Raw genomic sequence first — 27,609 nt, 5'->3', positions numbered from 1 at the left:
GACGAGGGTCCACTTATCGAGGCGGGCAGATTTGTCGAAATCACCATACACGAGGTATGATTAGTTAGGTAAGATTCTTTGAAATATATCACACACGTTAACATGCCACAGGGCTAACGTAAATGCCCACTTAGGTCAGAGGAAAACAAAATGAAAAATATACAGCACAATGAAAACCTATTCCACACAGCACACAATGACATCTGCAGCCCTCATGCACACAGATACACAGACACCCCTATTCAGTTGTTAAAATGCAACAAATATTCCACAACAACAAAATACATCTGCAGCCTCCACCGCACAGACTCACAGATATAGACACATGAAGTCACACACATACACATATTCAGTCCTTCTCAGTAGTGTTGGGGGAAAATACACAGCAAATGCAAATACTTCTGCAAAATGCATATTTTGCAGGATTCAAGACAATCACACCTATTCAGTCATAAAGTGCAGTAGGGTTGAAAGGAACAAACTGAATGAAGAATATACTCTTAAATGAAACATATTCTGAAAAACACACATTCACAAGATGATCTGTCACAATAAACGTTCCACAGGGGCACCATACAGGAACAGTAGGGTTAGATGGACCCATAAAATGAAAAATGTAAAACATATTCTAAAATGCTAAACAAATATGCACCCTACCACAAACACACACACATACACACACACGCACACACACACACACCTACACAACACTATTTAGTTATGCACAGCAGGGTCAAAGTGACAAAACAAATTGTAAAATATACAGTGAAATGAAATATTTTCCACAAAATGCTCAAAAACATCCACAGTCCTCAAAACACACACACCCCAAATCAGTCAATCACCGTAGGGTTGGAGGGAGAACACAAAATGAAAAATATTCTACAAAATGCATAAGATGAACTTCTGTACCCAACACAAATCGGTCAACATAGCTCACAAATGAAACATTATTCTCTTGCCAAAACAAAGAACGAGTAGGAAAAAACATCTTTAAAAAAGTCAAGTTTGCTATCTGCAAAAAATTAAAATCTGCAAACTTCTCCAATGTTAACATTTTAATGAATGCATTCTTCAACACTTCACGTAAAATAAAACCAAAAATACATTATCAACATACAAAGTAAAAACTAAATATTATTAACTCTTTATCAACAATCAGAAACTGGAAAGACATCGGGCCCGATTGATGGAATTATTTGCACATAAAATGGGGTTTTCTGCGCGCAACTGTGTGCAAGTCCACCATTGTTGATTCATGGAATCGAAATGCGCTGTACTTTTCCTGGACTTGTGTGGAGTTCACGCTGGCTCGGCATGTCTGTGCGGGTCATTGAGGCCCTTGTGCGAGACTCCACGCAGAACGTGGCCGTGGCTTGCGCAAAGGGCTGGGAAGGGGGCAGGACACCAAAAATCAGAAAGAACATGTAAAAAGTGGGTGTACCGAGGGACGGACACCAGGCGGTCCCTCTCATACCCACAATTGCACAGCACGTGACGTATTCATGGAATCATTTGCGCAACCTCTCGGCCAGAAAATGGTCACGGAAGTCCTTCATAAGATCCGCCAGCCGAAGGCAGGCGTAAGTACACTTGCGTGTTGGATTTGCAGCACAGGGTTCTGGTTGCATGTCAGATTTTGGGGTGTGTGTACTCAACCGAGGTTCCTATGTGACTTAGGGGTGCATGTAAGCAGTGCAGCTGTGTGCAGGAATTTACCGAGTTATGATTTTTCATACGCAGGTTGTCAGGGTGCCAGGAGCATTTACAGGGGACCTTGCGTAGGGTCCCCAAAATGCAAATCTGCTTGTGGAGGACCTCATGTACTGTTTGAAGGGTGCATGTATTCCCGCCCGGGGGAGAGTCTAACGGTAGCTGATCTGGCTGTTTAGGCTTAGCACGTGAGCCTGTCAGGGGCATTCCGGCCTTGACATGCGAATACGGTTACTTTGCACAAACAATTCCAATTCCATCATTACAGAGGGCGTGCTTTTTTTTGTTCAGCGCCAAGGGTCGCTCTGTGTTCTTCTCAGCGCGTGGCCGTTGTGGGAATTTTGCACACATTTCCATGAATCGGGCTCAGGGTCTTAGATTTGGTGGTTTTAATGTTTGTTTTATTTTCTGTTTAGTATTTAATAATAAACTGTGCCTATTTGAAAGTTTATAATTTTGAACTTTTGAAAGAATGGCAACCTTGCTATAAAAAAAAAAATAAACATGTTTTACCTTCTAGGCCTCACGTTCTCCTCTTTTCATAATACCATGTCTCTTACCATCTCTTCTTCCACGCCCACTCTAACCCTTGCACGTTTCTCCTGCTCCCCTTAACTCCCTGTTCGTATGTCACCCTCCTCTCTTGTGACGTGCACATGCATCTCTCTAAGACATGCTGATGCCTAACTTCAGCATGAGAAAAAAACAAGCTGTTATGACTCGTGTGGTGAAGGTGAATCATCAGGCTGTTTCCTTGGTCTGAACACATGTCTTAAATCTGATGGAGGGCAGCCCAGAAAAAAAGAAAAAAAAACAGCTAGAGGCCCGGTGCCAGTAAGCGGGTAGTGCATCAGTTCCAGAGGAGATCAGCTGTGTGTCCATGAATCATTGAAGGGGAGGTGTGTCATTGGAAACCCGGTACATATAAATGCAGCTGTTGGAGTAGTTGTGAGAAAGAGAATTGGGTGGAATGCCCCAGGGAAATGTCACAAGGGTCGATCTCCTGTGAGGCACCAGCATTCGCAAAGACTACTATAAAACCGCATAACAAAAATTGTTTATCATTTAACAGAGGGGCTAAATGCTCAGACTTACAAGTAGGATTTTAATACATGTGTTGTCTATGCAAAAACAGTTTCATGCAAATTGCCCCTGGTGATTTTCGATGGAACAAATCTACAAAAAAATATATAGCCTCCGAGGATACTTTAATGGGACAGAGTAAGACATTATTGGCATCTTTTATTTTTTGTTTGATCACTTCAAGATGCCTGCCATGACAGAGTGTTTCAGCCGATTCCATTTCCCTGGAACACAGTGTGGACATTCTGAACACTTCCTGTGCGACCATCGTCTCAAATGGAGTGCAGTCTGTGTTCATAATTTTCCTGAGTGGTTGGGCACTCAGTAAGGGGACAATGTGACCTTGTGCAAGTCAAATCTTAAGCAATATGGAAACACTCAGCCCACCTGCCTCTATTCCAGGGATGGGCTTCTTGGAAGCTCTGTCTACTTTTCTCTGATTCAAAATAGGGCACCTCAAGAACCGCCAGGCAGAGGATTCTAGGATTCTATATTCTAAACATTTAGCACTATTGGATTTTTTGTTTTATTCAGTTTGTATAGAACAACTATTACCATTGCTGGCATCTTGGTGGTCAAAATCATTGGCCAGAAATCGATTGACACATTCAGAAGGAGACCATTAATTTAAGTGAATCGAGGGGCTAAGATCAGGGCTGAAGAAAGGGCTCAAATAATAACCTCCTTTTGTCTACTTTGCAGAGTAGGTCGGAGATATTACATAGACCGTTATGATAGGCATTCCAAAGGCAAGAAGATGCAACCGAGAAAGCACGGCAGCCACTAAAAGATGTAGGGAGATAGGCAAAATTCGATGTAGTAGTCAATGAGTTTGATATAGCAAAGGCTAGAAGCCTAATAAAACGGTCAACACCAGCTCAATTCCGCATTCCGCTCAGGGCCTGTGTGGGGCTCTTATTTTATTTATTGGGTATTTATAATGCTCCTATAAAGCAGATTGGGAGGTGGGGCACAGGGATGAAGACTAACAAAAAAGAAAATGAAACAACGGTCCTACTAAACCTTGGGTCATTCAGATTGTGCAAGTGCAGTAACAAGAAGTGTGGGAGTGGGATCGGAGGAAAGTGCCAGCCAGAGCAGAATGTGCTAATGCTAAGGAAGTTCAGGTCGGAGTGGAGAGCGTGCAGAGTTGGGGGGGAGGAGGAAGAGGAGAGGGCCTGGGGGTTAGGATGCAGGCCTGGGCTAGGCAACAGGCAAGTACTAGGGGAGGCCAGGTGGATAAGTTCCAGGGGAATGCAAAGAGTGCAGGGGAATGAAGCTCCACATGCTGAGTGCAAGGATGGGGCTGGATGGGCTCAATAGGAGTGCAGGCCCATCAAGGCTAGTGCAGGGGGAGGGAGCCTGGTAGGGAAAGTGCAGGTAAGTGGAGTGGGGGTCATGGGAGACTGAAGTGCTGGGGTAGACTGAACAAGGAGGGCCTGGTGCCCTGTAAGAATCAGAAGGAACCAGGCAGACAGTCAAAAATGGCAGAAGGGGACATTAGCAGGGGAGGGGGAGAGAGAAGGAAGAAGAGAAAAGGAGTTTCTTGAGAAGCTTCTGGAACTTAAAGAGATCCAGCTCAAGTCTGAGATGGACAGGGAGGCCATTGCAGAGGAAGGCTCCTGCGGAAGAGAAAGATCTGCCCCCTGCTCTTTGCTTGGAAAAGTGTCTGATCTGCAGAGAGTTGGAGCTAGAAGACCGAAGGGCTCTAGCAGGGAGGTAATTAGGGAGACAAAGTTGGATGTAGTGGGGCCCAGGCCCCAGAAGGCCTTGTGGATGATGCAGAGGGTCATGAGCTTGAGCCTTGCAGCAAGTGGGAGCCAGTGAACAGATTTTAGGGCTGGAGAGATGCAGTCCCTGGGCTTGAGGTCAAGGTTAAGTCTTGCAGTCCTATTCTGGATTAGTGGAAGGGGGTGGTGGGAGGATTTAAGCAGAATGAGGAAGAGGCTCTTGCAGTAGTCCAGCGTAGAGAGGACCAGAGCCCTGGAGACATTGAGTTTCTGGAGGAAAGTGAGGAAAGGAAGAATGCCTCTGAAGAGGTGCAGCTGGAAGTGGGCCTTCTTGGCTAGGTCCTGGTGTGAGGCGAGAAGAAGAGAGAGAAGCTGAAGATGACACCAAGGTGTTTTTCCTCTCAAGAGGGTGAGGGGAGGATGCCCATGGAGAAGGGCCAGAGAGTAGGAGGGAAGGAGGGTGCTGGGGTAAGGCAGAGAACGTTAGCAGCACACCGTGCCTGAATAGCAGTCAGACAGTCGGGAATAAGAGAGGAGGAAGAGGAGGAAGAGGAGGAAGAGGAGGGAAGGTTGAAGGAGAGCTGCATGTTGTCTGTATAACACAGGCAGTGAGGAAAGAAGGCAGCGATCAAATGGGCTAGGGGGGCAAGGTAGATGGTGCAGAGCCATGGCAAGATGATAGAGCCCTGAGGGACATCACAGGTGGAGAGTGTAATGGAGGAGAGTAAAGGACCCAGTTGAACCTTGGATTGTCGGTCAGAGAGGAAGCAGGTCAAACAGTCCAGTGCCAGGTCTTTGATACCAAGGGTATCACGGTGCTGATTTATAAGGGTGGCAGGGTTAACCATATCAAATGCAGAGGAAAGGTCAAGAAGGTTGAGAACAGAATGAGAGTTGGAATCGAGATTTGAAAGCAAGTCTTCACGGCTGTTCAGGAGTGCAGTTTCCATCCATCTGGCTGCTCTTGACATCAGACTAGTGGTCATGGAGACAACCAATAGATTCAGTATGGTGGAACAGCTGGGAGAGGACCAGTTTCTCCAAGAGTTTGCCCAGGAAGGAAGTAATGGAGATAAGGTGGTAGTTAGCGGGCAGGGGGGGTTGGCAGAGGGTTTTTTGATTAGAGGGTGCACAAGGGACTGCTTGAGGAGTGGCAGGAAGGAGCCAGTGGCAAAGAAGTGGTTGCAGAAATCAGCAAAAACTGGAAAAGGGAGGCAATGTTCTCTTTGATAGTTCTGGGGGGGCTCCTATTTGGAAGAGACTATATTGAGAGGTTTTCCTATTGTGTACCTCTTGGCTCTTTTATCCAAACAGCGCTGGTAGCTTTAATATCAAATTCACCATTTTTAGGTGTTTTCATGTACAGTGTCTACTCATACAGCAATTAAAATGTTACGTTCATTTTTATTTCTCATTTTAATTTGGGACCTTTTAATGCAACAAAGAAATGGTCTTTTATTTTTTTGATATAAATCTCTTTGTTTAGATTGCATCTTCTTTAAATCTGGACTATCATGCATTGTGATTGCTTGATGCTTACATCCCATACCTTTGGGATGTTTTAACCCACTCTGCTCTGCCCTGCGGCATCACTGTGTGCTGGTGGCACCAGAATCAGCAAAATGGCCGTGAACCTAAGGAAATTGCACGCCAAAACCTAAGGAAATTGTGTCCCATCAAGCACAAAAAGATGGCTGCCAAATCTACTTTGCCTACTGTCAGTGGTGGAAGGGGACCACACTGCTGAAACATGCCACTGGGCTTCCTACCAAGGAAAAATGGAAACTGCATGAAAGGCAGTGTTTTATTGAAAGAAACCCATAAATTGCTCTTAAATCGCTTTTTCTTGGTTGCTGAAAATACAAAATACCGGACCAAAAGACCACAAAACATACAATATCTTTGCTGGGTGTTACCCACCACTCCATTTAAGGAATCAATATGAACACTCAATGTCAGGAAAAGTGGAATCTATCATCAAAATATCCACAGTAAAAAGTGTGCTTGCCTGTGAAAATCTGTCAAAATATGGGCGCAGTACCAGCGGCCGCCTGTATGACAGCTGTCATTAGTTGCATCAGAAGCTTAAACTTGTGCAATTGAAATCAAATGTCTATAATTTAAGTGACCTGTTATCAAAAGTAATATAGGTTGCAACTATTTAATCTCCATGGTTTAGAGACTGGAATTAGAGTTCTAGTTGCCTGTTTTAAAATTTAACAAAGTGACTTTTAAAGTAAGCCTGATTCAAGCAGAACTACAAAGCAACTTCCCTCACTGGGCAAAGTACCTCCCTTCTGCTCTCTGGACCAGGAACTCACATTCAGGTGTTGATTAAGAGGGGAGGGGCACTGGGTCTGCTCCTGGGAACGACAATGAACCTTCCTTGGCTGAAAGTATATGCAGATTGTAAAGTGTCAACATTGGCATCTGCCAGAGGAAGAAGGCGGAGATTGCTCTTGAGCTACAAGATGGAAATGGAGGCAGAGACAGACATTTTTGTTGATTCACAAAGCACAGAAAGCATAATTCTGAAAAAAGACTGATAAATGACTGTGCAAATTTGTAGAAATTATATAATTACCAGCATTGTTAATGTGATTTTTGGTGCACATTTTAAGAGGTGCCAATTGTATTTATGTCAGAAGCATGACACTTCATACGATTATGCTCAGATATCATGTGCACATATGTACAAAATTGTGGACAAATTAGATGTTGTGTCCCGGACAAAAAGTGTGAAAAGTTGTCAAATCCAGACCCAAGATCTCACCGCAACAAGGATTGGAAGAGGGTTTGCTCCACAAAATATGTGATCTATGTATGTTATTGGTATAAATATTGTACACATGTACAGATGTATTATATAAAAAAATAGATTTTATGTGCAAAAGACAAAGGGGAGGATGTTTAGCCTCATAAACTACTTCATCATGGTGACACTCTGTTTTCCCCTCCAATCAAGGGCGAAAGCAGACTTTAGCCAATAGACTACCTAGGGGGTGCACCTAGGATAATTCAACATACCCACCCCTTTATCAAACACATAAATAGAGACAGCTTAGGACCTAGAAAAAAACACTGATCCACCCACCATCCCGGATTTGGCAAAGCACTCTGAAGGAGATCCATCCATACTCCTGGTTCCAGACTACAGAAACTTTGGAAGCAGAAAGGCTCAGAGCATAGCTGAACCACTTTCAGCTGGGCCTAACTTCCAGAACCATCCCTCAACTTAAAGGGGGAACCAAAGGAAGCAGCCAGGCTGTGCTGTAACTGCTTGCCTGCCAAAGAATTATCTTCATAACCAGAAGAGCGACTAAATCCCAGTCTGGTGCCGTGCTGTGCTGTGCAGACCAGGAAGCCATTGCAGATCCAGTCCAGTCATACTGTGCAGTGTAGACCAGAGTGCCTTGCTGTCCAGTCCTGCCGTGCGGTGTCCAGAGCGCCTTTCTGATCGCGGAACCAGATCAGTCCGGTGTGCCCAGCAGTCTGTCCCAAGAAGTATCCCTGACCAGAATCCCTGACGGTTCCATTCAAAACATTGGTAGTGAGTATCCATAGTATAGGATTGTCACTAGCCTGTGTACTGTCCATAGTCATCCCTATCCAGATCAAATCTCTAATCATTCTCTCTAATCATTGCTAGTGCTTGTCTGAAACCATACAAAGTGGCTCCCATGAGAAATTCAACAATAGCAGTAATTTAAACCATTTTTAGTGTTTTACCTATTCCATTCAAAGTCAACTTTAAAACCGTTTTTGACAAGTTTGCCAATCAATTCTGTTTTTCTCTGGTGTTTGCTGGGGGGGGGGGGATTGGGATTGATATATTTTGTTGAATTCTGCATTCCTGAAACCTGTTCTCTCTCCTTCTATCTCTTTATATTGCATTTTGGGGGGATTGAAGAGTTTGCAGGGGGAAATGGTAATTACATTGCCATTTGATTGAAACCACACAAAAGTATTATTTCTGTGCTGCATTATTTTTCCCATCATTACTCCTTCTGATTAAAGAGATTGTTGAGTGTGACATCACCCCATTGGTTGTTTTTTTTACAACCATTAAAAATAGTGTGAAAATCATAAATAAATACCTGCCTGATTCCTGGTTCAGTGTGACCGGGGGGCAGGGGGGCTATTCAAAGAGAGGGGCGTGATATGAGTGGTACATCGTTCAGAATAAAATAACTTATAGACACAAATAAATAATTAAGGGTTTCAGTTGTGCATGCCACGCTAGGCATTGACATAGCTGAAGTGCCGGATTGAAATCACTTACATACCACCTGGGCCAGATGTACACCTTGATCTGCGCCTGCATCGCTAAAGATGAGGGTAGCCAATGGTAGTGCAAGAAGTGAGTGCCTGATTGACAGAGGTTTTTCAATGGGATTGCATCATTATAAAACTCTTCTGGGAATCCCTGGCTCTCTTCAATTTGCAAGCAGTTCACTAGGGCGCTGTGTGAGATGCTCTAAGGTGCAACAAATCTCCTTGCTCTCCCACTTGACTCTCTCTGTGTTTTCCTCAGAGGCACTGACAGAATATAAGACATCTTCAGCCTCCTTTTCAAGAAGCAGGGATGTTGCTAGGTCTGGAAAAGACCCGGGGCTATGCTAATGTCGGCACTGTCGGGACTCAGGGCTAGCTAGCCTTTTGGTTGTAGACCCTGAACTTCTATCCCAGGCTACAACCAAACGACCCAGGGCTATAGCCTCCTCACCCCCCCCCCAAGCGATGCCTCTGCCTAGAAGGTGCCTCAGTTGACAGATGGTTCTTCAGAGACAGAGAGAATGCTCCACATCCGGGGCACCTGCTTAAAAACCCAGAGACGGTTCTGTTGACATTGGGAGGTGTTTCCAAGTCTTAAGAAACAACAGCCACCAACAGATAGATGTTATTTCCTATTGGCGCAGGCAGGATTCTAAACATGTAGATGCACAGTAGAGAACACAGCATATGAAGGCACATTGATGTCAGTGACCGTGCATGCTTAGGTTGAATAATCTTGCCGCAGGGAACAGAGTTTACGTACAGGGTGTAGCCAGCTTGGACCTCCTGCCCTCCCAGACCCAGCAACAGAAGCCCAGACTCCGCCATGGATCTGCGGGCTACGGAGTGACTACTTGGTCTGTCTGCAGGTTGTTTTGCATCTGTCTTCTTTTTAAACATGCAAGGAATATTGGACAGATGGTGTGGAAAAACTCTCTGCCAAAAGAGACTTATAATGGAAGCCTTTCATTATTCACGTCTGGTGTATTTTCTTTATTTATTTTTTTTGGTTTCTATTTTCCTTGCATTATTATCATTTTTACATCTCCAAATATTGTGCCTCTAGTGCAACACGCCTCAAGAGCATTTTTGATTTTTAAGTGAACCTGTGTTTCCATGTTTTGGAAATGCAACATCAACAGTGTGGTCACTGTCCTAGGCTGGTCAGACCGCGGCTGATGGTGGGCTCAAGGACCAGCATGATTGTGCAACTCCTAGCACACATTAAATGGCTGCATAACTGTGCCTCCGCTTCTTAACGATAAGATAATAATAATAATAATAATAATAATAATAATAATAATAATAATAATAATAATATTAATATCCCATTTTATGATGTTATGTAGAATCTCATGCATCGACTTCAGAAGCAGGAAGGTCTGTGTCAGCCTAGCAGGAATTTGGGTTGTTTTCCTGCTTGCCGGGCATAGATATCTGGGTGAGTGCGTAATCCACTGACCTATCTTACTGGTGAGTTATTCTGAAGGGTGGCAAGAAATCAGTTTGGATGGAGAAACAGTTTTGTGTTCATCCTTAGCTTGGTCTATATAGGTTTGGTGGGCATAGATTCCTTCATCTGTTACAGAGGTCTCCGAGAGGAATACAAACCTGTAATGTAGAAGGACACCTCTGCCACAACTTAAGGTGAAGTTTTCAGTGAGCGGATGCACACTGTGTGGGTGTATTGCCCAAACCGATCCCATGGGGTGCATGCTTCGAGGTGGAGGCCAAGTGCTGTACGAGCACAGTAGAGGTCCCTCCAACCAAACGATAATGTTTTCAGCGAGAGGGATACCTCGTACCGGTTTTCATCACCAAATCACACCTAGAGTGGGTATCACCATGACGAGACAGACATTCTAAAGACACAGAGTCCATTGTCAGGCCTCGAAGATGGTTCCAACACACAGAGAAGGCACACACTGATGGACCTAGAAACCACACACATCAAGTGCTGAAGCCTACATAGACAAGACGTGCATTGCATGGGCATATGTGCTGCGCTCATGTTGAAGAGAGGGCACAGGTTGCATGGGCAAAGAGACTAATCCCGCACCTGGATGTGGTGTCCACCTACCCAAAATGCCTTGCACATTGGTGCTGAGTCAAATTGTCTTTGTACAGGCAAGTACTGCATAGGCATAGAGTCCCCATCCATCCGCCGATTCCCTCAGAGAAATGGCATTGATTGGTTAGGCAGAGAGGCCACCCATTGAGGTTAATGGCCTAGTTAGATGGCAATCTGTCTATAGTCATGCAGCTACTATCCACCCTAGACTTCTTTTTTTAATACATCGTCTCGGGTCATCTTCTTTGCAATTGGTATCTGTAACATTTGTGACTGAGCATTAAATTCTCCCCTCACTGCACCCCTAGACCTGAACCTATCACACAGATGGGGATATGGACCTCCATAGAAATGAATACTCAATTAAGTTAATGTGATGTAGACGGTCCATCTAATAGAGCTGAAGCGCCCAGGGAACATCACTTTGTTTTATCCCTTTGATATTGATTTGTCAGTATTTTTAAAACAATTAAGGTTGTTCTGATTGGTCATGTTTTCCCCCGGACCATATTAGCAGTCATTCATAGAATATGTTCAGTATTTTGTTAACCTTTTTGCCTGGACAATAACGTTTTTAACTCTGTAGTGCTCACTCCCACTTTCGGTGGCATCCGTGGCATTAGGTGGCCAACGTTCTGCCAGCATATGCCCAAAGTAGGCCCAAGCAATGTGAGTGTCTCAATGAGTGTTCAGGTATGTTTCCAGCTCTCTTCATCCCTGAGCATGGGTTTCATCGCTATTCTCACTCCGGGACTCCGGGAATACTTACAAAGTATTCCTGTTCTGATTAATGGGCTCTGCGCGTATTGCACATGCTCGTTTTTCCATGAAAAAGAAAGAGGAACAATGATGGCTATCACTGAGGAGCATAGAAAAGGGAGTAAGTCCCCTTTTCTATGTCCATGGTGGCGAAGGAGAGGGAGCACTAGTGAGGTCAGAACAGAAGGTCGAGAGGTGAGTTAGAGTGGTGTATCGGGGAATTTGCGTTTTGCGGGACTGGTTTGGGTATGGCGTGCAGCAGCGTCTAAGGAGCATCAGGGTAGAAATGGTGGGCTTGGGGAAGAGGATCTGGAGGCAAAGAGAGAATGCGGGTGGTAATCTTTGATTCAAGCCTGTGTTCCTCGCCTGCTGATTGCCCGTCGCAGCTTCTTTGATGTCTTCATTCCCCGGCATAGCTGCTGTGGTGAAGTCGTAGGTTTGGGTAAGCTACTCAAATGTGAGTTTCGAGCACCTGAAGGAGTCCTCTCGCCTGCCACTAGCTGGGAGAAGCTGGAAAGGAGAGTGTGGGAGCTCAGGGAATGTGCGTTAAGCCTCAGACTCTTCCCTACTTTACTCTCCCATTAGGCTTCTGAAAGGTGATACATTTTATAGTAATCGCTCCTAACTTAATGATATTGGTTGAATGTAGCAATGGTAACCGATGTTCATGGCAGATGGACCTGGGGAGCAATATCAGTTCAGCGCTGTGGAAACTGAAGAAACGCTGTTTGCGCTGTGGCCACTATAGAGGAGTTCTGTAAAGGGCCTGTGTTGCTGCTCTCCCCACACCTCTCCCCACACCCCCATGTCTGGTGCCTCCTCCATCAGCACCCAGCCCACTGAACAATTCTTTGAGCGCATGTTCCTACTATAGCATCCCTATTAATATAATGTGTGTGCCCAGGTATGTTTGTTTACCCGCTCTTGGGCTTAGCGATCATGAGTTCCAGTTTAACTGAAAGTATGAGTTCTGCTGTTGTCTGTAATAAATGCAACTTTGTGGTTTTACTATTTTTCTGTCTTTTTCTGTTTTGAGATCGACTCTAACGGTTTCGTCAAAAAATCTACCATTGCCACATTGTAATGTTTAAAGTATTCACTGGTTGTGGGGTAATGCTTAGCGTATGTTACATTTGCAAGCGTCGCAAACACGTTTGGGAGGTCTGATTAACATGCACATAGGAACGTGACGTTGCAGGAAGTGACCATCTCTAAGGTGACATTTGCAAATTGAATTCAATTGACCTTTTCTAGTGGAAGAAAGCGTGCAGCTCAAATGACCATTTGCCTTTAGAAAATGCAACAAGATACGAAAAATAACCCGTGGAACTAAAAATATTTAGCTGCAACGCTGTTGGCAATGTATCGAAGGAGCACGAACATTTAAACCCAAGAATCTTTATCAAAATATTCCCTGCAACGCAAAGTACTACATGATTTGTGTGAGTGCTCAGAGAGGCGCGGAATCCTGTGGCACCACATATTTGATGCTGATTCTAATGTGTGGCTTACACCCACAACCACCATTAATCCCCCTCCAACCCTCTCCTACCCCCCACCGTGGGAAACTGGACCTTAGTCTCCTGGGAACGTGAAAAGAGCAATTGTGAAGTAAGAGGGGGGTACAGCAGACCCAGAGGTTGCAGATGCAGGGATGGAGCTAGGCAGGGGTGAAATGCTGTGTATTAGCATGGATGTGTGGTAGTCCACTTTGTATGCAGTATCATTGAGAGCGTCACAACACAGAACAGTATGTATTGGGCTAGTATACACACTGGGATTTCATGTCAATTTGATGAATTATAGGTTACAGATCGGGTAGTGCTGCATGTGTGAGGTGCTTAAGAATGTGTCCAGGCAATCCTGGTGTAAGCAGGCTTGAAATATCTGCAAATCCCTTTTCATTTGACTGCAGGCAGGTTCCCGAATAGTAATTGCAGGATTTCAGAAGTAGGCCTAAACATGTCTGGAGTTGCTTGCGGTCTCCTGCAGAAGAGATGTGACCAAGCAGTTCTGGCTGGACTGCCCCTTTTGGTCTGGGACCAAGCCTGATTTGCATATGGTCTTTCCCCTTTCTGTAGTGGCTTGACAGGTGAAGAACGATGGTCTGGAAGATTGCCCAGAACAATGCCAGAGGTTCAGATTGATTCAAAAACTTCCAACCATCACCACTTTTGTTTTGCTCAACCCAAGATTTCGACATGTGAGATGGTGAATGTTTTTGGTACGAAAATTCAGGGGAGTTTGATAGACATAATTAATGAAGTAAAATGTGATTATTCACGGACTTTAGAAGTGAAGGTATATGATACATGTGTGTTCTTTATTGTTCCTTGTTGATTTAGGAAGTCATTCCTTAACGCAGTCGCCCAAATGCGATTGGAAAGTAATTGATTGTTGTGTTTCCTTTGAAAGCAAATAGATTCTTTTTATCACTGTATATTTTCTGTGAAGTTGACAAATGGACACATGTTGATTTTGTTCGACCTTTCATCATCCGTGGACTGACTGTGCTTGTCTATGTGGGGAAAAGATGTTCTGAATGTCAATTGGGTAACAATGCCAGCTGTTTGATGTCAGCCAGCGGGTGAAAGTAGGGCATTTAAGATAATGATTGAAATAATACAAGAGGAAGAAAGCTATTTGAATGAGACCCTTCACCATCTGCCCTTGGAAGTGAGTCTTGAAACCATGTTCCTATGTCAGGACACCACCTCATTGGGCATACCATGTATTGTAATCACAGCAAGATACACGCTGGTTACTACAGTTCAGAGTCCACACATTGACCCATTGAAGATGTACATTTGAACCATTTTCCTGTTAGCTTGTTTCATCAGCTACTGGGCATTTCAGTGCAAGGTCTGTAAATTTAGGCTGTGCACACAAGACTAAGATTCAATGTAGATTCTTCATGGATGCGAATGAGGGAATGACATTTTCTTCTAAACAGGCACCCATATCAGGAAGTATTTGTTACACAGATTTGGTGAGGCTACTATTGCATAATGCGGATCTTACATACTGACATGAAAGTCCAATTTCTGGGCTATAGAAACCGTTATGGCACTGAAATCCCATATGGGCTGGAAGTTGGCCAATACAATGATTCAGCGTCATTGCCCCCTGATGTGTGTGCACTGCAAGCAAGGCTCTCAATGCAGTGCTCCCTTTAAACATGGGAGCACTACGATGGGTGCCTTGATGCCAGCGCTGCTCCCCATCTCCCCCTGCCCACACCTGGCAGACATGACCCGGGCACTAAAATCGCCCAAACTTTATCGTACTAAGTTATTGTGGATAGTAAAGCACCCTTGCTGGATACAATCACCACCTGACCGCACCTGGCAGAGGCAGACCTGCCCCTCCCCCATGACCCTCCTCCCAACTGCCACTCCAATACCTTGCCAGGCCACACCAAATAGATGCCACCCAGCTAATTTCTAAGCCTGCACCCCCCCCCCTATTCATCATGCCAAGCCTCTCCCTGAAAGCCCTGACCTGCACAAGAGGGAATGGCACTGCCCCACTTCCTGTCATCGAAAGAGGCCGCTAGGTGATGCAGCTTGACAGCTTTGGGTTCCCTCCTCTAACTTCCTCAAAGCCATATTTGTGTATATGCTATTCTCAGAGCTCCTGGTGCCTGGTGCACCCAAAGAATACCGGTGGACTGCTGGGCTGGGATGTACCACCAATTACTTGATTCCAGTTAGGTTACCAGTTCCAGCCTGGAGCAGGTGCAGGTGTTGGTGTAAAAATGCCTAATATCGTGAATATTTGGTGAATCCTGATTGTTGGCGTTATGCAGTTTGCTCCAGGGGGAAGGACGTAGAGCTCAGCCCTTATGCAGTGTGAAAGTATGAGGCGGAGAATGAGTAGTGTGTCTGTGGTGGCTGGCCGAGTTTGACTGTTATTTGTGTTGGTCTGACCTGGGCTAATACTGCCTGTTATATCCAGCTGATCACTGTCATTCCTGGTGTTTGGGAACATGGTTTTGCTGTTCCCTCTTTTCTTATTATACTCACTCATTTTTCATTAGGATACCAGTTACTAGAGTGGCAATGCTTAAATCTACATTGAGATCTACAGATTCTGTCCCATTTCTTTTAAACACATAAATCCTGTGGCTACTGAGGCTCCCCGTCACAATGGCATCATAGTGGGGCCTGCTGTTGTATGATAGATGTTTTCACTAGATGTGCCCAAAGAAGACAGCAGTGGCAAAATACGAGGAGTTTGGGTGCTGAGTTCAGTCTGCAGCAGAGAATCGTGGTGCAAGGAGCTGCAGCTACAGTGTGCAAAACTCTGTTTCATTGACTTGGAGGTGTGGCTTTAAGGAAATAATAAGCCCAACTATCCTTTCAAAACCCCTGTAAAGTGCGGAGCACGCGCTGAGTTCGGGTGCTGAGTTCAGTCTGCAGCAGAGAATCGTGGTGAGAGGAGCTGAAGCTACACTGTGCAAAACTCTGTTTCAGTGACTTGGTGGTATGGCTTTAAGGAAAAAATAAGCCCAACTATCCTTTAAAACCCCCTGGAAAATGCAGAGCACGCACAGAGTTCGGGTGCTGGGTTCAGTCTGCAGCAGTCCACAGCAGACAGCAGTAACAAGAGGTAAGAGGGTCTTATGGCAGAAAATCGGCCGTTAACCCATCTTAAGTATAAACAAGCACAGAATTCTCTGGCATCCGTTTCAAGTCTCATGGCTGAAAATGGGCGACACAGAAGTTGCGACAGCGAAACTGAAATTGCAATGATATTGACATTGCGTTCGAGAGTGAAAAAGAAACGGAGCAGGGAGGGGAGTTAGTTGTTGCGACATGTGAGCCGAGGGGGGCAGCGACTCCGAGAGCGACGAGCGCTCTGCAGGAGACGCCTATCCCCCTGAAATCAACAATAGCAGTGAACACGATGCACATGGCACGGACTGTGGAAGCTGTCCCAGATAACATTGATAATGTAGCAGCTGGGGAGAGGGGGCCAGCGGTCCTCACACCCCAGGCTGCATTGTGGTGCAGTGCCGGGACCATCGTGTAACAGTTCTACAATCACATTTGGAATCTGTGTCAATAAATGAGATCCCAGAAAGGGCGATGATCCCTTCACCTAAAGAAAAGGCTGTCTTGCATGACTCGCTAATCATTCCCTCAGCTGGCAATGAAGGCCGGTCAGAAGTGAACGAAGATGTTAGAATGCTCCCAGAAAACCCACATGGTATGGACAAAACTACATCAGACATAACTGGGAATGGTCCGTGTGAACATGAAGACAATCTGGAAGAGATTGAAATAATTACTGGAGCTTTTCAGTCACTGTTCGACGTGACTGATGCGGAATTACTGGCAATAGATGTGCCACGTTTCTTCATTGACACAAATATGCTGAGGTTTACCTTTCCACAAGAATATAGAGACTTACCAAATGGAGGAATTGTGAGCACACCGATACAGAAGAGTGTGTCCAGCCAGAATGAGAAAGGTGACAACTCCTGGGACATTAAAGGACGAAGTAACAGACTCGAAAATAAAATAAGAAGGCAGAACAGCGTGGAAACATAAATTGGAGGAGAGACCAGTGGTCTTGCTGCTGAATTGCAGTGGAGCCGAGACATGGGCTCATGTAACAAGGGGATTGATCTAGCGGGGCATGAGGCAAACTTGACGGCGAGGCTCCAGGCGGACTTCGAGAAAATTAAAGCAAGATTGGCGGAAATCTTTACTTCCTCAAAACCGGGAAGGTCTGCACTACCAGGGGATGGTGTAAGTACCGGTACTGCCCGTAAGTCCGATATTCCGCTGAATGATCGAGTAGAAGAAACGATCCAAAATTGTAACCTTACCGCGACAGAGGGGGTTATGTCGGCGGCACAATGGGAAAGGGCGGGAACCGAATGTGACATGCAATCTACTCACGAAAGCAATGAAAGGTCAGCATTTGAGGGAAACGGAAAACCACAAGAAAATTGGCTGAAACTGGGCAGAAAGCAAACAAATCTGCATACTATGTGACCGGGATGAACCATGGGGTGATGAGTATGGACCATTGACAATGGACAAGGTCGAAAAGCCCGATTACACAAGGAACAAGTGAGCAGAAAAAATGAACATTGTAAATGCTGGGGGTCCTGCCACTAAGGAAACAGACCTAAAATCAAATGTATCGGCCGCAGCTGCAATACAGATACACAACAACGTTTTAACAGCTGCATCTTTGGCCCTAATTCCATTCATAAAATTATACAAAAGTTTAAATGAGCAATACAAAATAATGGTGCGGTTTTGGGACACTTGTATGACAAAATAACAAAATGGAAGTGCAGATTTCTGCCTGTCAACAACGACAAAAATCTGAAGAGTCCCAGGTGGTAGAGAGTATAAAAAACCACAATGAGACAATTTCGAAAGAAATAAGAGAAAAAAACAGCACATTGGACGAAATATTTGGTGTGTTCAAAGTGATGGCTGGGCAGAGACCTCTACAAGCAACAGAAATACCAATCGTGGTGGAGCTCAGAGTAAACGCTGCCACACAATGCCACTTGGACACAAAAACCCCAAACAGTTTGTGAAAGAACAAAGAAAAAATTGGAAAAAAAGAAGCATATTCAGAAGACATCGAATCAAACCAGTAACTCAAGGAAATGTATAAGAAATTTGATGACTCCAGTGAAATTATTGGCGTTTGTAAGGGAAAAATCTGAGAAATCAAAGAAAAACAATCCTGAGGAAAAGGCCCCCAAAGGATTGTTTAAGTTAGAAGCCACAAACCCAAAAAAGTGTATGAGAATCGAATCAGACCAAAGTACGGATTTGTCAGTTGATCCTACTGAGGATTTATGCAATCTATCTACATACTCGGATTATGACGATGATGAGTGCACAGTGTTGTCAGAAGGGGCACTGCAAAACGAAAAGAAATGTGTCTCAGAGCTCCCGACACAGAGTACACAGGAGAAACAGCTGATAACAAAAACACGAGCAATTGAAATGGGAAAAAGCAAGATGCCTTTGGGAAAAAGAACTTTGGCAAATCAAACAAGCAATTCTACTAAAATGCATCCAGAAATGAGTGTGGAGCCTAAAAACAAAATTACAACGGTGTTGAATCCGAAACAAACACTAGCTAAAAATCATAAAATAGCTAAACCAGCAGCGGAAAAACAATGACAAGAACACAAAATGCTGGCACGAAAGATAATGATTGAAAACGTGCTCTGCAATGACATTGATGTAAATCTGAATAGAGGAAATATAATGCGCTTGTTGCACTCAGTGCCGGTGCTACGAACCATTACGTCTGATGACATTCGCATAGTTGAGTACACGTCAGAAATCATGTCGATTTTGTATTATTACACATAAACTCTCAAGCATTGCGTACAATCTTGTTGAATGCAAAAGATGAGCTATTGTGTCTAGGGTTTGAGATTTCAGATTACGACCAGTTGGAAAGTAGTGCATCAGCAATGGGCAAAGACGAGCAGGGTCAGAAGACAACCATGGAACAACGACAAAAAGATCTGAGGAGGCATCTGAACATTGAGTCACTCCCAAAAACGCAGAATGTGAAACGTAAGTTCGAGATGAAGAAGCATTAGCGAGAGAAGCCTGGCAGTGATTTTGCAGCAACTGTAATATCATGGAACACAAGGGGGTTTACCCATCTGTATAATGACTTCCCAGTGGCCTTAATTGATAACTTTGCAATGTGCCTGCAGGAAACATGGATGTGTTTACCTCCAGTAAAAGATGGGTATAGGATACTCATAAACCCTGCGGATAAAAATGCAAAAGGAAGACGTTTTTCTGGGCTAATAACAATGGTGAAGTCAGGCACAAACTGTGATATTATAGACGAAAACAATTCAAACAGTTATGTGCAAGCGACAACTCTGCAATACCCCAGTGGATCCAAACAGAAACCCCAAACCTTGCTCTTGCTGAATGTCCATTGGAATCCTCTAAAGATCTCAGATGGTGCGTTTATATCATCGGTGATGAAGATAATAGATAAAAATCAAAGGACTTGGCAAGATCTATACATCATTGTGTGTGGAGACCTGAATATTTCCTGGTTCAATGAAAATAGAGAATGAATAGATGCCAAATCCCCTGATGGTCAAAACACAAACACAAGAAGAATGCAGTGGAATGACGAAATGCAAGGACGAGACAGCAATATGGTTAATGGAACTGTTAACGTCGACATGCTGCCACAATGCACTTGGCATAACATGGGCTATAACAAGATCCTAGACTACATATGAATGTCAATAAAAGTGTTTGACAAAATCAATAGTTTGAAGATTGTCCTGACGGAGAACAGTGACCATCATGTACTGGTGATGTCGTAGTGAAAAATGTGCAAAGGAGAGTCTGGGGTCGATGGCCAAGCTCTGGAAGTAAACCAGGGGCGAAACAGACTCAGAATTAAAGAAAAACAAATTAACAAACTGACGATCCAGGTACAGGAGCCAAATAATGATAACATTGATTCAATAGACTATGTAGCACTATTGCCAGGTTTGACTCTGGGATTCTCTCAAAAACAGTTTGGTGACAAGGACCATAAACAAAATTGGAGTGGCTCATTAACGAAGGAAAAGAAGTGTTTAAAGAAAGAATTAGTGGACATAAAATCACGTTTTGGGGCCAGTGCTACCAGTCCGATAAAACGGAGAAAGCAACAATACCGAAACTGGCTGAAAGCCTTTTCGTGTCAGAGGGATCAAGAGCGAGGGGAAGAAATGCTAGCCCTAATAAAAACAAAAAACACAAGAGAGATATGGAACATCTTGAATAGAGGTTCTCTTAACCAAGCGGCGTCGATGGCATATGGCGTGGCAGAAAGTGATTGGCTAGCACAATTTCAGAAAGTGTTTTCAACACCTGAAACAACAGTGTCGCCGGAACATGTAAAAGAAGATACAAGTTGGAATGTAATTGAGTCTAGTGAAGACATCTGTGATGCCATCAAGAAGCTTAAGAACTCAAGGGCTGCTGGACCTGATGGCATTACAAATGTGATGCTCAAAGAACATAAGCATGCATGGTCCCTCTTCATTGAAAAACTGTTTGCATTAATTGCCGAAACTCAGAAAATACCAGCTTCATGGAATAAAGAAATAATAGTTCCAATTTTCAAAAAGGGCAGTCGGGCTGATCCAGCCAATTATCGCCCAATCGCCCTGCTGGATACAATTGGAAAGGTGCTCGTGGCTTTCCTACAAAAAAAGCTTTCGACCTGGGCACTTAAAAATGAGTTATGCGACGAAAGGCAAACAGGCTTCACCAAAGGAGTCGGCACAGATATCAATCTAGCTTTGGTGAACATACTGAAGTTGAAAGCCCTGCAGAAGAAGGAAAAAAGATTTCTTGCCTTTATTGATTTGCAGCAGGCATTTGATACTATAAATAGAGAGAAACTATGGCTGAAATTGGAGTCCTGGAAATGCCCAAAGGCCTTGTTATACCCAATAAGGGCCTTATACTCAGAAACATCAATCAGAATCAGGTTAAATGAAAGAGGACATTTGTCTGAGCCCATTGAAACTACCAAAGGGGTGAAACAGGGCTGTCCTCTGGCTGCAGCCCTGTTTAAGCTATATATTGCTGATGTGCCAACTGCCCTTGCAAGTGTCAAATGCTTTCCACCAAATGTCAATGGGCAGCACATAAATTGTCTAATTTACGGAGGTGATTTGGTATTGCTTGATCGTACCCAAATAGGCTTACAGTGACTATTGTCAAAACTAGAATCTTACATGGACAAAAATGATTTAACAATGAATGTGAAAAAAATGAAAATCATGAACCTTGGGCCTTCAAAAGGCAGCATAAATAACAACTTCAAGTGGCAAGTCTATAATGTCAAAATTGAGGTAGTCACTGAAATCCGATATCTGGGGATTCTGATGAACAACTCAATACGAGAGTGGAGTTGGGTGAAAAACCTATATCAACAGATGAAACCCCTCTTGCTACAAGGAGCAAGATTAGACTCATTATTTGGGAAATTTTCACTAATACCGGTATGCACGTTTTACGTTCAGAAAGCAGTGCCTGCAATAACATTTGGGGCGGAGGCAGGGTGGAATATTGATCAGAAGTTATGGTCGCAATTGGAAGGTATTTTTTGGCGGCGTGCCCTGAGACTGCCAAAGTACATATCAATGACCATAGTACGCCATTAGCTAGCCCTACTAAGAAAGATGGTGATCTCGAATCCAGAACAGCGTACAAAATATTAGCACCTGAAGAAAACATCTGCATACAGGCTTATTGTTGTGCTGGTCTGAGAAGGTGAAAGAAGCAATGCAAGCAGCTAACATCTCTATGGATACGCTGTTAGATCGCCTACAAATGGCAAGAAAGAAATTGAAGGAGTGGCTATGGATTGAAAATCTTGACAAATATGGAAAGCTGCCCACAGCATTAGATCTGGGGTTGACGATGAACAAAGTAGATAACATGCCAAAGTATCTCGTTCAATTTCCATCAAGATATCATCGAGATAGCTTTTTTCGACTACGAACAAATTTATACCAATCGAAACAAATGATGGCGATGCAACGCATTGGAACTGCAGAGGACGACGCATGTAGATATTGTCTAACACATGAAGAGACAACAAAACACCTAGTTACTGAATTCTCGTCACTCAAGGACTTATGATCCATCCATTTGTGTAAATTTGCCCCTAAAATTGACATGATGGAACATTTTTGGGCACGCATTCTAAGTGGAAGCTCGATCCACTTGATTTGTGCAGTTATTAATTTTCTTGATAAAGCCACAAACTGATGAGAGAAAGAAAATGAAATCTAAGTGTAAACTGAATGAATTAATATGAGAAAAAGTTGTAATAAAAGTTTGATATAAACTAGATGTTACAATTAAAAAAAATAAAAAAATAAGAGAAGGGAATTAATGAGTGATGATCTTTGCCACTTAACAGATTCTTTGACCACTAGCCAGTACTGGAAAAAAGATTGTACGATTGCCATGACATGACAGAGTGATTATATAGGACCTCTTGAAACTTTCCAACTGGATCACCCAAGTCAGTCTGAGGAGGGCACTTCTGAACTTCAAAATGGGAAAACGGATTTCGTATCTCTAGCAGTGAATAAGGCAGTGCAATCCCCTTCTAAGAGCATGGACAATGTCATTGCTGAAGCACTCTCGAGTTCTAATTTGGGAGAGAAGGGAATTAATGCTGCTGGAAATGGCAGAGCATCAAGGAGAACATAATCTGTGACCTGGCCAAGTGTGAGCCTGGGTAGGCTCCTTGGAGAAGATAATCCCTCATATGGGGTGGACAGACCTTGTCAAACAGACAGTTGTATAAAACAGGTAGTGGCCAGTAAGGCAGAGCTAAGTTGCCAAACCGACCTGAAGCCAACCAGTAGCCTATTGGCTGTAAACAATGTACCTCCTGTAGGCCATACTGTATTGGAGGGCTTAGCCCTTGACATAGTCCTGCCACCTGGTCCTACTGCCCCTGTATGCAACGTGACGCTTAATTGTCCCAATCTTCCGGTACCCAGTTGTTCCATGAATATTCCGATTTGCCCCCCTTTTTGGAGAGAGATATATATTAGAAAGGCTTCAATGCCAGAGAATATGGACGCATATCTAAAACGATTTGTTTGTGGATCTTAGAAACATGGTTATTGTGAAGGTGAATAAACTGGGAAGACCTGAGTCAAGAGGAGTCCTTCAGAACAAAGTTGTGGCTTGCTAACAGTGTATAGTTGGTGGGAGCTACATTAGAAACCAGGATTTTAGACTTCTGCTGAGGGTACAAATCAAGGAGTGGTCCTTGATGAATGGCTTAGACTGTATTGTCATTGGCTGTAGCCATAGTAATCTTCCATTCTTTCTGAGCTGTTGCAACACATAACCTACAACGAGCCTAAGAATTGGAATGGACTGACTCTTTATGCATTAGTTTTATTCTGTGTTTTCTGTGTGTACTTACTGGAGTGTGATGCTATAAGTGTGTGTTATACTTATTGTAGCGTCTGAGGCCTATGGGTGAGTTGGCACCTTAAAGAAAATAAATTAAATCATGTTATACATGTTTACTGGGAACTAGCCAGTACACAGCAACCTCCCTAGGCAGATAACCTTTTTTTTTAAACCCCCTTCACTCCAACGATGGAACATGATAGCTTTATAGACATCCCCTTTTTCAGTACCTAGGGTTATGGACATGTAAACCTTGTTTAACATCGTCGCTGCATTTGGACCGTTACTCGGTATTCAGTGCCTCAGCTTAAATATGTTCCAGTGGCAAATATCCACTATTATCCAGAACAACAGCCACGTCACTCACCACAGACAGTGAAGGTCTAGGGATTTCCTTGAGAAGACAAATATTCAATTGCAGCCCCTGCTCCACAATCTTTGCATCTCTGGTATGTTCTTTGGCTGCCCAAGAAACCGAAGAATTGGATTAGCGAAAGAATGATGAGGCCATGCTGCTTTCTTTCTTATCTACGAAGAAGAGAAGTAGAGATATAAGTGGGGAGACAGGAACCTTTGATTAACACAGACAGAAAAGATACATTGATTTCCAGGAGGGTCCCATGGGCACAGATGTGTGGTACCAGATATGAGCTGGGAATAACAGGTAAGCAGGGTCAGTGATGTGCTAGACAGAATATGCCAGTAGCGTATTTCCCTGTAGGTCAACTCTCTGCAGTTCTGCCACCTTTCACTCTTCCTTTCCTCCTTAGCTGGCTTGTCAGAACAAACCTGAATTGTAAGATGGAGGGTAAGAGAGGACAGAGATAGAATGTGACAGGACTGCATTTCGGCCTGTATTTCCTCCAAGTTAATAGGCTTTCTGATGTGCAGACCCACTAGTCCGTCCTGGGAAGGATGCTTGAGGATCTCAACCCGACAGCACAGGAAAAAAAGTAAGGACCTCTTAATGCACTTTTACTGTTGACATTTACATTTGGAGACGCATACGGACTGCTTTGCCCTTCTTTTCTGTCTCTTTTCGAAGAGTTTACAGTCTCCAGCTTTACCCATGCTTCCTGAGTCGTATTGTGTCCCAGTTTCTGAATTATGTGTGTCTCTACCCCCTCCGGTGCGATAGTTTTAAATCCATTCACTAACCTCTCCTTTAAATGACTGACTTTCTTTAATATGGCAAAAAATGTTGTAATGCATAGTTAGGGCATGCAGTTCTAGCCAAAGCACCCTATATAAATAATAATGTAGACCCCATTTCTTCGGAGATCTGAACGCATGACGGCTGCACAACCCATCCCACTCCACGTTTGAATGGTTCTCTGTCTCTCTCTGGCCCCTCCGACTCATGATTCGTATCCTTTCCCTCGTTCATCATTCCTGTTTGTATTGCATGGACCCCTTCCCTCCTGTTTTCCCTCCGTGTCTTGCATCATGCATTGCTACCATCATCTGCTTCCTTCTGCACTCCCCATTAATCCCTTTTGTCTCTCTCGTTTACCTCCGTATATTTCTTCTCTACAAATACCCTCCCTCACCATACCTTCCTTTCTTTGTTTCATTTCTTAATATTTGTGTTTCTGATCTTTTTCCAGTGTAAGTATTGTTTATGCGTTCATACTCTGATCTCTTCATTTTTCAACTTTTTCATATTTTGTATCATTATATTTTCTGTAACTCTTAGGAGCATGTGTTTTGCTCCAAATCGTGATTCGAAGGCGAGGACCTGGTATGCTTGCACTCAGGCGATGGCAGGTCCCTGATGCCAAATGTTCATCATATGCACAGCAGAGCGCAAGTGTGCATGGTAAAAGGTTCCGTGCACGCGTATATGTTGCCTTTTGCCCTACACTTTTGCACTCTGTTATGCAAAGTGAGTAATGCTGCCTGCCATGCTCGCATACCAGGCAGTATTTACTTTTAATTGTGCACGCTGCCTGCCACACTGGCGTTTAATTCAAAGTGTACCTGCTGCCTGCCATGCCATGCGCGCATGGCAGGCAACATGTACAATGGATTCCTATGGGGTCTGCCTGCTTAATGCTGGTGCATAAAGGCGGTGGACCACAAAGGGATCTTCAGCATTTGTGTCTACATGAAAATCCTTGCTGGTGCAAATGCTGGGGCATTTGTATGGCAGAGACGAAGGAAAGCGGCAGACACACAAGCTACTTTCCACCCCTCCTCTCTGCCACAGAAAATGTTTGAAAATGTGGTGTGGCATGAATGAAAGGCGTAAGGGCCTTACTCAAGGCTTTTGTGCCGTTTAGTCACATTACACCACATTTGAAAATGAGTTCCATAATGTTTGCTGTTGCATGTCTTCATCTTTTCTTCACTCGCTTATACTGCCCCTCTTTGTTGTTATTTCCTTCCATGCTCTGAATGTTATCTTCTGCTCTTCCTGCTCGCTAGCGTTGCCACCACCCTCTGATATCCCACTATGTACTTGTGCATCCCTTCTGGTGCCCGAATTAGTCTGCCCCTCCTCTCAAGCAATCAAATAATCAATGATGTGGCCATAATTATGGATAGTGTAATTATAATTGATGAGTTAAACGAGTGAATTCAATCATTTAATGTAGCTGATAATTGATTAGGTGTGAAAGGGTGATCATAAACCTATTGCAGAGGAATGAGTGGTCAGTGCTAAGGGTCTCCCGAACCTGGAGGACAGGGGCAGTGGAGCCAATGGCAAAAGTACCACGCGGAAAATGAGGAGAATTGCACCAAGTCGTGTGCCCGTGAAACCATGATGGGCCTGGTAATTGGCTGTTCTCATGCACCACTGCAGCTGGAAGGCCAGTACGGATGGGTGAGTATCAGTCAAAAGTCAGGTTCTAAGCTGGTTTGTTTTCAATGTGCAAACGGGAAAGCCTCGTATCTTGTGAGGGTAAAGCTGGAGACCAAACACAGCATGATGGATGAGACTGTGAAAAGTGAGAAGAAGAAAGACAAGTGATGGCATTGTGGGTAACCACATGAAAAGGGTGAAGGATTCCTTCACTCCCAGGGTTCACTCTTCTGAAAACACTGTATATGTCTAGATTTTGAAAACGGTAAGTCTGAAAACCCAAAGTTGGAAAATGAAGTCTCAAAAGAGAAAGATTGAATGTAAACCGTTGTTTGTACTTTGCATTGAACTGCCTCTAGGAGTGAACATATGTATTGCCTTGCTGCGTTTCATTTGCTAGGTGCTTGTTGAGTGTTTTTCCACCTGCACCTCTCCTGGTATCCCCCACTCTCCGATTCATCTGTCACACACTACAGTCTTGTATTTTACTTTAACTTTGACTTTCCAATTGCCCTGAGCACCCATCAGACTCCTTTCCACGAAACCAGGTGTTCTTATGACATTTTATAAATTACTTTTTTAATGTTAAAATATGTTGACACGGTTCTCTTTCCCTCGAGAAATCACATGAAAATGTCCTCCTAATTTGGTTAAATGCTGCTTCATGTTTTCAAACATTTTTAAACCTTTTCTGATGTTTGGTTTTCAAACTTTAGTATTTTCAAAGATATTCTTCAAATTAAACTTTCAAACTTGTGTTTTTGAATATAACACCATATACCAATTTTAGAGGGTGTGCATCACTGACTTACTGGTTACAATTACGCAGCCATGGTGTGGAAATCGAAATAATATTGTACCTCCTATCGCATTGTTTGAATGTATGTTGGCCTACGCCAAGTTGTCTAAAAACATTGTGTACATAGATTCCGCGGCAAGGTCTTGACATTAATGTATTGTGCAAATCGCCATCTTGGATTAAGCCGCCATTTTAGGTACTCTTGCAGTGTGGAAGTCACCCTGAATAACAAAACGGAGGCCGAATGACATTTTGATTGGGATTCTGGCCGTTGTGACCTCCGCACACATGCATAAGTAATATGCCCGCAGGCCACTTGTTGGGGTCCCGAACTGAGACCTTGTCCTATCCCTGACCTATGTGTAAATGAACGACTGTATCAGCGGAACTGATCAAATTGCTTA

At 43.8% G+C, this 27,609-nt stretch overlaps 1 protein-coding gene across 5 annotated transcripts in view; it reads right to left on the bottom strand.

The window, feature by feature from the left end:
• Positions 1 to 27,609, bottom strand: part of CHST1 (carbohydrate sulfotransferase 1) — a 375,173-nt gene that overhangs the window by 25,556 nt on the left and 322,008 nt on the right. For 3 of the 5 annotated variants that reach the window (XM_069623263.1, XM_069623264.1, XM_069623265.1), the window contains exon 2: positions 23,968 to 24,128. The exons of the other annotated variants lie outside the window; for them this stretch is intronic. The gene's annotated coding sequence lies outside the window, so the exon portion shown is untranslated. The remainder of the gene's footprint in view (positions 1 to 23,967; positions 24,129 to 27,609) is intronic. 5 annotated transcript variants of the gene reach the window in all.

This window comes from Ambystoma mexicanum, chromosome 11 (genome assembly GCF_040938575.1).
Source record: "Ambystoma mexicanum isolate Mex_15411 chromosome 11, UKY_AmexF1_1, whole genome shotgun sequence".
NCBI classification, from domain to species: domain Eukaryota; kingdom Metazoa; phylum Chordata; class Amphibia; order Caudata; family Ambystomatidae; genus Ambystoma; species Ambystoma mexicanum.
Note: the sequence above shows the minus strand (reverse complement) of the source record. Positions and strands in the feature narration are given on the sequence as shown.